Consider the following 12,168-nt stretch of genomic DNA (forward strand, 5'->3'; position numbering starts at 1 on the left):
CTCATATACTGGAAGAAAATTGTAAAGGTCAAGCTCAGGAGTCTTGGTTTCAAAAATCAGCGACTTTTACTTGAAGACAAGATCAAGAACAGTAAATACCGAACACTCTTTCAGAGAACAAATATTCTCAAAAAAATTAAGAGCTTTACCAAAGCACAGAAGCTTTGCTGCATACACACATCCAGGATTGTCATGTTCAGCTCCACAAAGCAGAACATGGATGGAATAGTGCAGCAAAACACCCCCACAACTGTCATTTTCAAAAGCAGACCATTGGCTTTAGAGATCTGTGAGTGTTGGTTAAAGCATATGGAACTGTGAATAACTTGGCCTCAAGCACAAAGATGACCTCCATACCTTTACAAAATGGTGCAAATAACTGATGGGGAAAAAAAAATACAGATTCTGAAAAAGCTACATAAGCATTTGACAAGCAAAAGCCTTTTAACATGTGCTAATATTTCTGTCTCCATATGCAAATACTGACTTTGTGACTGGTCCTGGCAATTTATTTATGAACTAATCCAGATAAAACCAACTAAATGATGCATTACTTTGAACTCTCCACAGGAACAACATGGCACCCACCAACGCAACCCTTGGGGTGAAGTTCTCCTCTTTCAGGGTGCTGTTTGCATATTTATTCTGTTTTCTGACTAGGATTTCCATGTATTTATGAGTGCTAGATAGAAGAGAGGCAGATACCTCTGGAGGAGGAGGAGGGAGGTTATACACAGCTGGGAGCCCAGCAGGAACAGTGCTGAGGATCCCCTTCACCCTTCAGTGCTCAGTGAGACCTTGAGGAGCACAGAAACACACAGTTCACCTTTGCAAAACGCAATTATTACCAGAAATGCAGTTAAATACAGGGGCAAGGGGGAGCCAGGGGGGCCGCCCTTTTACCTGGGCGGGGCCGCGCGCTCCCCTCACAACGCCCCCACCGGGGCGTCTCTTGTCTTTCCTCTCTTTTATCTCACTTTCTTATTTTAAAATAACATTTAAAATAAGAAAAAAGAAAAAGAAAAAAGACCAGCCCCACAGCAGCCCGGAGCGCAGGGCGGGGCCGGGGCCGCCCCTGAGGGTGAGGCCGAGCCCGCCCTCACGGCGGGGTCGGCGCTGCCCCTCAGGCCCTCCCCGCCCGCCGCGCTGGCGCCACCTGCCGGCCCGGCCGCTCCCGGCACCCGCATGTCGCGACATCAATCCAGCTCGCTAGCGACAGGCGGCGGGGCTGCCCTGCTTCACCCGCGGCGTTTATTCCCCGTCCGGGCCCGGGACACGAGAGCCGGCCCTCGGCCCCAGCCCACGGCGGATCCGGCCCGTGCTACCGCGCGGAGAAATCCCGTGTCTGGCGTAGGAGCGGGAGCGGAGCCGCGCTGGGGCGGCTGTTACATAAGGAGCTGTTAGCGAAGGCTGAGCGCGAGTGCTCAACCTTCAGGAAAGGTAAAAAGGAATCGCTTCAGCCATGGGAAGCTGCCAAGAGAGCGAGGGAAAGCTCTGGAGGAGAACTGGCCCTGGGGAAGGTCGTGGGGACGATGCTCCCGCGGCGCATCCCGCAGGAGCCGGGCATGGATGAGCCGCTCCGGCCGGATCCTGCCCTAGGAACGAACAAAAGCGTGGAGCAAAGACGGGGGAAGGATTAAATCCCACTCGCCGCGTTTCTGCACAGCACTCACCAGCTGATCCTCACAGAGCATCAGGCCTAGACAAAAACCTCCCATTGATCCCTCTGCACAGGCTGCAATCAGGGTTAATTCCAATTAAATCCACGGAGCAGCCAGGATATAAACAACGAGTGGGAACAGGCTGGTTGACAGCATAATTTTCCATCTTTTCTATATTCACCAGTGCTCAAGGAAGAGAAGATGTAGCGTTGGAAAAGCTGCAGCTCCAACCATAAAAATCAGTGAACTCAAAATCAGGATGGAGTGACATATAATTTAATATAGATGGAACAAGCCACAGGATTTAATTTATTTCTGTGTCACTGCTGTTTAGAAACACACACAACTTGATCCAGAATAAATTCAACTCCAATTTGTGCTTTATCACTTCTCCCATCCGGAGCATCTCACAAGCAAAATCTATCCCAGATAAAGCTAAATTGAGCATGAAATGGCCTGTTATCCCACACCTATAGGGCCAGAAAACCTCCATCCTTGTTCTGATTCTCATAAAAGCAGCTCCTCGCTCCCTGACGTCAGGCTCCCTTTTCTGGGATGCAGCTCCCCACCACAGGGACAGCGGAGCAGGAAAACGCTGCAGGGATAAAAACAAGCACCTTGCAGCAAAGCAAGGTGAGGAGAACACAACGGAATCCTGATTCCAGAGACAGACCCAGCTCCAGAGAGTGCAGCCACCGCCCTCAGCCTCTGCTGGAAAACAGCTTTCCTTGAGTCCTGCTGCAGCTCTGATCCAGCACAACCCACTGGTGCCTCTGGGAACAGGGAGGGAAGATAAACACGAGTCCTGGCAGAGACCTGCAGGCTCCTGACTGCAGGGATGGAGCTCCTGCAGCTGGGATGAGCTACAGCAGCACATCTTGTGTCTGCTTTGAGGGCGTCCTGATCTGACATGAACAACACCAGCAAGTGCCCAAGGAGCAACAGAAAACGGTTTGGAATTTTCCTGGAGCCCTTAATGCAGCCGAGTTCACTGTTAATGACCTTGAATGTAATCCACCTGTGAAATCAGCCCTGCCATTGAAGGACCACGCTGAAAACCCTCTGTGTGTGTGTGCAGCACACACAGACATGTAACACAGGTATATTTACAGATTTGGTTTAAGCCTCTGCATGAGGCACCCACCAACACCCACAGAGAGATCACCACGGAGCACAGGGACCGAGGGAAGCTCGATCTCCAGCAGGAACAACCTTTGTCACTTAAATATCCTGGTCTGGCTTTAAGCTGAGATACCTCTCTAATAAAGGAATGACATTTTCTGCAGAAAGCCAGAATTTCAGCTGCTGACATCCCAAGCAGCATCCTGCAAGCCAGCCCCTCTCAGGACTGGGCAAACACACTGAACAAGGCATTGCAGAAATGGCAGGGCACAGCTCCTTTACTGCTCACAATTCAGCCTCACTCCAGGATGACTTCTAGCACTTAGAGCCAGAGAAAGCAGGCACTGGGGTTTCTCACTTAATCCACTCCCTCTTAAACTCATCTGCCAGGGCTGCTGTACCTGGCTTGGAGATGTTAGCAGGCAATTCCAGGGATAAACAGGCACAGGGGTGAACTAATAAACAGCATGGAACTGCTCCAGGCCCTGAATCTGCAGGCCCACCACGATGGGTCTGGATCTGAACAATTTACAGAAAAATCTGTAGATTCCCAAACCTCTTCCTCATTGATAAAAGAGAACTCTGTTGCCTTCTGCCATGGGTACCATGCTAAACGACCTCATGAGACAAAAGAGATCAAACCATTTCATTTCAAAGCATTCCTTAAAACCTATTGCATAATCTGAGGGCGGGAGGGAGGGGGGTGGTTGGCATTGTCTTCAAAAAGAAGAAATGGCTTGAAGAAAAAAAATCAGCTACCAGGAAGAGCATTTTCTCAGACAGTTTTCAAAGGCCACATCCAGGGGTCAGATCTTTTGTGTTTACTTTCATAAATAGACCAGATTTTGCTCTGTTTGTTTCTTAGATAATAGAAAACAAACAGTTTTATTCAGCCCATCTGAAGAATGAATTAATTTAAAAAAAATTCATTGGCTACTCTTAAATGCAATCATGTAATTCACTAAACAGCTATGACTATGATCCCTGAAATTTTGCCATAACCACACATCTGGAATTACTTCCTAATAGTTACATTTATCTTTAAAGCAAACATTGTTTTTTCAAGAGTTACTATTCTTCCAGGAAACATGCTAAGCTGTAGTTAGATTCATGTTACTCTAACTAAGGATTGTCAAGAGGTTTTTATGGTGCTGTGATTGAAAAAATATAGTTTGAACAGCAATCCCCAAATGGTCTCATGGTTTATGTAAATACTGTTCCCTGGCTAACACATAGTCCAACCTATTGCAGCTTTCCTGGCATTAAAGACAAATTGTAAATTCATCTCTAACTCCCACTGATGGTGTGACAGGATTGAAAAGGGGACACAGACACTCCCATCTCCAGGTCACCAGAGCACATGGGTCTGGTGACAAGCAGGAACACAACTACTGTGACAAAGAGAATGGTGTCCTGACCCCACAGATCAGATATGTACCTCCAAGAAACCAAAATTTCACACTGCCTCCTTTCTGGTGGCCCTCTGAAACCAAGGCTGGATGAGCACAGAAAGAATTCCATCACCCTCTTTGCAGGATACTTTCCCTCCCAGTTGGTGATTCCCCCTCACTGATGCCTCAGATCATCTCACCAGTCCAGCTCTTCACTTTAGTGCAATGATTATTACTAAAAAGAGGGAAATTTAGATAATATGTAACCAAACTTTGCACTTATTCTGAGTAACATTCAGCTCCCTCCTAGCAACAGCACAACCAACATTTAATAATTTTTAAAATGTCATTTTAAGCCAATATTTAAACTGGAGGATGGAAGTTCCTCTGAACTCTCAGGGTCCACCCACATCTTGTCACCCAACAGGGTCAGATTTTCACCCTAAGCTTCCCCACAGGGAAAGTGGCCTGGTCAGAGTCAATAGGGGCACCTTGGAGAGGCTCGAGGCTGATGACAAATACACATCAAACATCCCCACAGGTCAAGCTCTGCAAGAATTTACAAAACACTGTGTAGAAACTCAAGAGTTGTACAGAACCCCCATTCTGAGGAATTGAATTCTGAGCATAAAGCTTAGAAAGACTGGGTGATGCATGTCCCAGTTCCAGCCATTTCTCAGCCTGAAGCCCCAGGAGGTGTTTCCAGGCTGTCTCCCTGCTCAGCCCCTGTGATGCTGAACTGCAGCACATTTCCAGGGACAGGAGTTCCCCTGTCCTGAAGGGGCAGCACACTCACTTATGTCCTGGCTTTTTGTTTCAGCTGCTGAACCAATCCCAAAATAATAAAGGCAGCAACTCAGCAAGGCTGTAACTCCCTTGACCTCCAATATCCCCTCTCCCAGTCCCATCTTTCCTTCCACAAACAGAACCATACTGTTTCTGCATTTTCCAGCCCAAGAGGGCTCTGTGTCTTTGTCTTTGCTTCCCTTCACCACTTTGTGGTGCTGACTCCTCTGGCTGTCCATGTCCAGGACGTGGAGCCCAACAGCCCAAAGCACCCTGAAAGGTCACAGCAAAGGGGGGACAGGCTGTGCTACCAAATGCCACAATCAGCCCGTGGGGCACTTCAGGAATGCACAAACAAGGCAAGACTGAAGCCTCTTTATTCTCAATACAGGCTGGAAAAGCATGTGAAGGTCACTAAAATCAGGCAGCCTGTCCTTCACCAGGGAGGTCTGCTTCCCACAGCTCAGATAACCCATCACTCCAAAGACCAGGCAGTTAAGAGGGAATTCCAGGCTCTTGTTTTCCTTCTGAGCTCCCCAGGATATCATGCTCTAGCTGGGAGATGGGTACATAATTAAATAAGCACTGAAACAGCTTCAAAAAGTGTTTGTGCTGCTGCCTGAAAACAGACACAGCCTCGCTGGAGTTCAACCTCACTACCAGCAGGGGTGAGCAGGGCACACCCAGCACCACATGCCCCACACAGGACAAGGACTCTTAACAACCAAGGGCACAGAGAAACTCAAAATAGCTGAAAATAGGTTATTTAAAACCACAAATCTCTATTTCAAATTTTCAGTTCCAGCACAGACCATTAAAACCTACTGGTCTGATATTCTCTGCACTTGGAGCAATAAAGTTTCACCCAGTTTTTCATACATCACCCAGAAGATCTGGACTCCAACATTTTATCCTGGAGACTCCAGAATAATTTAATTGATATATGTGGTCCAAATTTGCCCTCTGTAACCTGAGGTAGCTCCATCCAGCTGGGGATACAACCCAAGGTGTGCCAACATTATTTGAACAGCCTTCTTAAAACACCAAGAGGGTAGAAGGAGGCTTCATATGGATTTCATCCACGGTCAGACACAAAACAGGAGTTGGGGGTGAGATTCTCTAGGCCTCAGGGTATTTCCCTGTGGAACAAAGAATGTAAAACACATTTTGCCAGGCTGCTGAGGAGAAGGCTCTGTCTCAGCCATGAGCAGCTCCTAGGGAGTAGCATTCCTGCATCCCTACTGAAAGGGAAAGTCTAGCAGGATCCAGAAGGGCCTGGAGTGACACACAGAGCAGGAACATCCACAAGGGCTGTGAGAATAAAACTCCACATACTGGGCCCAGCTCAATGAATGCTCAAGGATCTGAACTCCTTATTTAGTTTTTAAGCAAAACACAGAGTACTCGACCTCTTTCAGCATGTGTTTGTGGTTTTCCCTAAACAAGCACTGCTGGGCAAGGTAGCATTAAAGCAGTAAGAGCTTGGTTCAGCTCCAAGAAGGACATCATGAGATAGTCCATGGCTGCTCCAGTGAGATCCATCAATTAAACACAGCTTCACTCCAACTCAAAAACCACCTCTGTATCCAACACAGCCAAAATAAATGTAACTCAGGACCCAGAAAATCTTATGAACCCTCAGCTGGGTATTTTCTAAACCTGCCATCCTGTATTCTACTTCTAAGTCAATAAAGAAATTCCCATATATTTAAATTAATGCAGCTCTTGATCTTTTGCTTTTAAAAAACACTTTCATCATCCTCTTAGTCTTTCCTGTGTCAGTGAAAGACAGACCCTGACATTTTTAGGATATGTGGGAATGTCCCACCATGCATATGGCTTGGCTGGAAAAAACCTGGGGGACCAGCTCAGTACAGCAGTTTCTCTCTCCACCTCCATTCCTGCGTTATTTATAACTTCTACATTCCAATTATTAGATTTCCCACCCATTTTCAGAAAGAGCTGCATTTTTGAGTAGGGTAAGCAATTGAGAAGGCACCTTTTCCAAAGCCTAGGCGAAGGGAGGATGGAAGAAAATTCCAGAGTTCATGAGTTTTAATTGAATCTGCTCTTCAGACTTTGCAGGCTTGTTCTGGTGCAATCGCAGCTGGTCACTTTGAAAAGTGAGAAATGAGCAGCAAACCAGGGATTATGTTCTGCTCAGGACTGGAATAGCATCCTGAATGTTGTGAGGGCTTTACAAGACAGCCAATATGTGCTGGTGCACCTGTGTGCTCTGATCTGTGGGGTCAGCAGCTGGCATGCCACTCCTTTTTCTGGGGAATATGACTGCCAGCAGGCCAAGAGTCCTTCAGCTCTTACAGCCCATGCTCTTATTTTACTATGAATTCTTAGACAGGAAATTTTGACTGCAGAATTACCTGAACTTTTTGATAAATAAAAGAAAGTAATAGCAAAAACATTCTGATGGTGGTAAATTAATATAAAGTGATTAAAAATGTGAGTAGGATTAACATTATACTGTCTGTATACACTACAAAGGGTGCTCTGGGTTGAACCCAAATGAAATCCACAAGAGGAAATGAACTGGAGGGGGAACCAAAAAGGCTCCAGGTCAGCTGAGTCTCTCCTAGAAGTACAGGAAGGACTTTTCTGAGGTAGGCTCCCACTGAAGATAACCTTTACTCTGATCCACCCTTCAGCTTCAGCACATCTCAGCCATTTCACACCTTGTTTCACGAAGCCTCTGCATTTCACCCTTTGCCACCCTGATCACAGAGCAAGGCAAAGATCCACTTTCCAAACAGCTCTGAGAAGTACTTGTGGATGTACTGGTGGATGACACCAGGGACAACTTGTCTGGCAGGAAGGAAAACTGATGTATTTCACTACTTATCAACACATTTCCAAAGAAATTACCCAGAAAATTCCTTCCACAGCCACTGAGCATTTAAAGGACAATATTTAGTATCACCCTGTTCTGGAAACTATCTGTGGGCTGACCTTCACCAAAAGAATGTGAAAATAGAGGGCAATTGTCTACAGTGGTATTTACCTTTTTCTTCAGCAGAACAAAACAAAAAAGTCTTTTTTAGTATTTTTCATGCACTCACGCAGAGCAGAGTTCCAATAAAAACCAGGTGCCCTCGGAAAGGAGATCCCCATTTTCTGGTCCTCACTCTCTCATGACCCAGCTTATGAGAAACAGAGCTGAGCTTTGGGAACCTGCTGTGTGTCAGGGAAGGGCTGAAAGCGGAGACGCTGCCGCTGCCTCCGGCCTGCCAGACACTTGGCTCTGCTTTGGATGAGGGCACTGCTGTCAGTGCAGGAAAAGCTTCACATCTTGACCCTGGCCATGACCCTCGCTTGGCAGGAGGTCCCAGGCAACCTGAATGCCCTCAGTGACATCACTGTTTGCTTGGGCAGCAAACTGGCAGTGCCAGGTGGCACCCGGCTGGGGGGCATCACGGAGACAGCGCCTTAGTTGGCAACCCACAAGAAAACTTTCCTCAGGAAAAAATGGACAACTCAGACATCCTTGGGTCATTCAAGAAATGCTGTGATTGCCTCTGTGTGGCCACACAGTTTATCAATATCAGTTTACATCTGTTGTATTAATTCAAATTAAGAGCTACAACTAAGTTTTGGGGGGTGGGAAAGGGACCGGAGGCTCTGGGACTGGAGTTTCTGTCCCACTTCGCACTCCTAGCAAGGGGAGAAATGATTTCTCACACAGAAATGATGGCCCTGGATTACTTTTGGAAGGAGGGCACCCCTGAGCCCGCCCTTGGTACAGAGCTGCCTGCAGGCCCTGACACACTTCCATCCGGAGCACATTCCTGCTCTGCCGTCCTCTCCTGAGATGCGATAGCTCTGACCTCCTTACAGGAGGAGGGCTGCCAAGTAAACAGCCCTGGCTCACCAGCCAGCCAACTGCTGTCTCCCCTGCCCTTCTATTTTCCCTCTCCACTTCCACACTCACCCTTCCCAAAGGTCCCAGCCCAATCCAACCTGTGGGTGAGTGGGAGTGAGCCGGAGCAGCTGCCCAGCTCCCTTCCCGCCATCCCTGCGAGCTCCCGTTTCCTTCGCGCAGGGAGGAGGCTGCGATGCCCGCCCGGGTCACGCCGCAGTGCTGAGCCCGAGCCCAGGCACGGGCAGAACGAGCTGCAGCCGTGGGAGGCTGAGCACACTCACGGCTTGGCAATCCCGGAGTGTCCCTGAGGGAGGGCACAAAAGCAGGGAGTAATGTCAAGCTACCCTGATCTACGCCTAAGCAAACCTCCTCCGTGTTTTATGTAAGGGCAGGGAAAGGCTCCATCATTCCCAGCCAAGGAGGAGAAATTGAGGACAGGCTGTGCACAGGCACCTCCTCCCTGCTCGGAGCTGCTGGCCGGGGGAGGCTGCCTGGTGACAACTTCCAGGGAGGAAAAAAGAGACTGAGCTGCTTTGGCTCTGCCCCCAAACTGCAGAGCAGCGGTGGGAAACCGCACCCAGGGAGACGCCCAGGGAGAAAAGGATGTTTTGTTGTGGAGGCCTTTGTTCTGGACTCTGTTTATTAGCGAGACTTCACAGCCAGGCAGGCAGAGCAGGGAAGGAATTTAAAGGGCCAGCCTAGAGTAAATAACCTGCTACGCCATCGGCAGATTTGCAATCAGCAAACAAACAAACAACAAAATCCAAATTCTGGGGGCAGGAATGGGGAAGGATTTGCTGACACCCTCCATAAGGCAGCAGGGCTGAAGCAACAGCTGGTTTCAGCAGCTCCAGCACCAAAGCAGGAAGGAGCAGCGCCAAGTCCAGACACGCAGAGACTCTCATTAAGAGGAGACACAAGGCAGCACTAATTACCCACAGCAATGATCCACCTGCTCCCACACAGGTACCAGAGATTCCTGAGACCTCCCTCGCAGAGAGAGCTCTGCTATAGCCAGAGCTGCTCCATCAGCTCCTGAAACCTGGACAAAGAGCTGGCCTGGTAAAGAAGAATTTAGAAAAGAACTCGGATTTGGAGAGTGTGGTGGTCCCAGAGGAGGCACATCAAAGCCTGCTCCAGAACAAGCACCTCCTGCAGATGCTGGATCATGCAAAACTTGGCTCTTACACTGGAATATGATATAAGGACTATATGGATTCGAACTGTTCTCTCTTGAATGAAAATAAACCCAGAATAACCAACAGAATGGGACAACTTTTGCTTTGGGGTGATGAAGACAGTGCTTGACTGTGGGCGAGGGAATGCCCACAGTCTGGATTAGAGCTGGTTGGAAAGTGAATTGAGAAATGGAGTGGTTTGATACTCAACACCCACTTGACCACAGAGGTGTTAAGAATTGTCCTGCAAATAAGCACAGCCTGCAGCAGCAGCATTGCATATGCACATCTTCAGCCAGGCTAAACTAGAAACATGGCTGAAAGCAGTCTGGAAAAGGATCCCTCCCCAGGAAGAGGGAAATGTCACATGTCACACGAGTAAATCAACAAGTCGGATAGTGTAAGGTATGATTCCATCAGGCCAACAAGATTCCTGGTTCAAGTAACCAAGCACAGCTTGAGCCACTGCTTCCCAAGGAGTAGGAAATGCGTCTCATCCTGCCCAGGGGACACAAAACACACATCGTCCACTTCTTGGCAAGAGCACCACATCCAAACTGGTCTCCTCCAAACGAAACATTTCATGGGGTAGTGGGCACTGACCAGAGGAACACAACAGGTAAAACTGAGCAGTCTGCCTGCATTTGCCCACATGGAAGTTTTAAATGGACACCAGCTGTTAATTCCTTTCTACATTCTTCACATTTTTTTTGGCCAACTCCCCGACAAGACTAACAGAAACCTTTCCCCTCCAACTTTCATCTGATGCATAGATAAAATAGTCAGGCAAGAAAAAGAAATCTATCTCATTATTGCCTTCATTGAAATGCATGCCTGTAGGTCCTCAGTGCATCCCTGCCCTTTGAGATGGGTTAAAGAGCCTTAATGCCATCTAAATTAAGTCAATTTGTTATTCAGAACATTTGTGAGCAAACAATTTGCATCCTGGGAGGAGAAAGCACATGGGCCAGAATGTAAAACCCTGGGAAATAAGATGATAGATGGGAAGAAAAAACCCAAAAAAAGCTATGTCTTAAATAACTCGGGTCAGTATTTTGGTTCTTTGATGTTTCCACTATGGTTGAGTCCTTTTTTTTTGCCTTAATAAATATTTTAGTGCACATCCTCGTGTGCTGATTTATGTGAGATAAGAGATATTTATCATTTTATAGATGATAGAGTGATGACTCTTTCCAGGTTTTCCATGTCAGTTTGCTAATCCTTGGAGTGTTGTCGTGTCCACCATCCCCAAGATGTTACTCCCAGTGAGTCCAGCTAGGACACAAACCCTGGCCAGCCCTGATCCCTCCAGCTTGGACCTTGGCTACACAGCCATCCAAAGGCCTTTACCAGGAGCCAGGGCTAGGAAAGGGCTCCTCAATTCCCTGGGGCCAGGAGAGGAGCTTAGATGTTATTCACAGTTGTGGATTCTCTAAGTAAAACAGGCAAATAAACACACCAATGACTTTGGCTCCTCCAGAGCACCCAACTGTTGTTATTGGCACTTGGATCCAAACAGTTCTGGCCACACCTAAACACAGCCTGCCTTGCACAGGACCCCAGGAAGGGGAACAAAAAGGGTCCAAAAGCCTTATGGTCCTTTGCATTGACTTCCCAGGGGAATTGTACCAAGCACTGTCACAACAAGGGCTCCAACCCAACTCCTGGAACAGGAGGAGCAGAAGGAAACACGCTGGAGTTGTGTGATCACTCCATGTGCACAGCCCCAAGCTGCCCACAGACCCCACTGCCACAGCACCCAGGAAGAACCTGCATGAGGCAGTGATATGTAAAATATCTGATTCTTGTTTCACTCTGAGCTGAGCTCCTTGTCTGGGAAATGGATCCCCAGCTGGCACAGCCCCAGCCCAACAGCTGCATTGCTTTTCTACCTCCACAAACACCCGGAAAGTTCGCCAAAGCCCTGTTTGTGCTGGCATACAGCCAGCACTTTATTATTATGTACTATTAGTTCATAGTGAGAAATGTGCACTACAGGAAAAAAAAAAGCCCCGAGAAGCTCAGTAATTGGGCACAGATGTTGAAGATTTATGGAGCTGTCCCCACTGGACAGGATCTTACAGATTGTTTCTATCACCTGTTTGCTTTTGCAGTTTTTAATAAGATAACTATGTGTGCTATCCTGGAAGAATATT

General features: G+C 47.7%; 1 protein-coding gene across 5 annotated transcripts in view; it reads right to left on the bottom strand.

The window, feature by feature from the left end:
• SPTBN1 (spectrin beta, non-erythrocytic 1) overlaps positions 1-12,168 on the bottom strand; it is a 115,977-nt gene that overhangs the window by 82,242 nt on the left and 21,567 nt on the right. The window lies entirely within an intron of this gene.

Source organism: Melozone crissalis, unplaced genomic scaffold (assembly GCF_028551555.1).
Source record: "Melozone crissalis strain CALT ecotype California unplaced genomic scaffold, PUWL_Pcris_2 ptg000081l_1, whole genome shotgun sequence".
In the NCBI taxonomy this organism is placed as follows: Eukaryota; Metazoa; Chordata; class Aves; order Passeriformes; family Passerellidae; genus Melozone; species Melozone crissalis.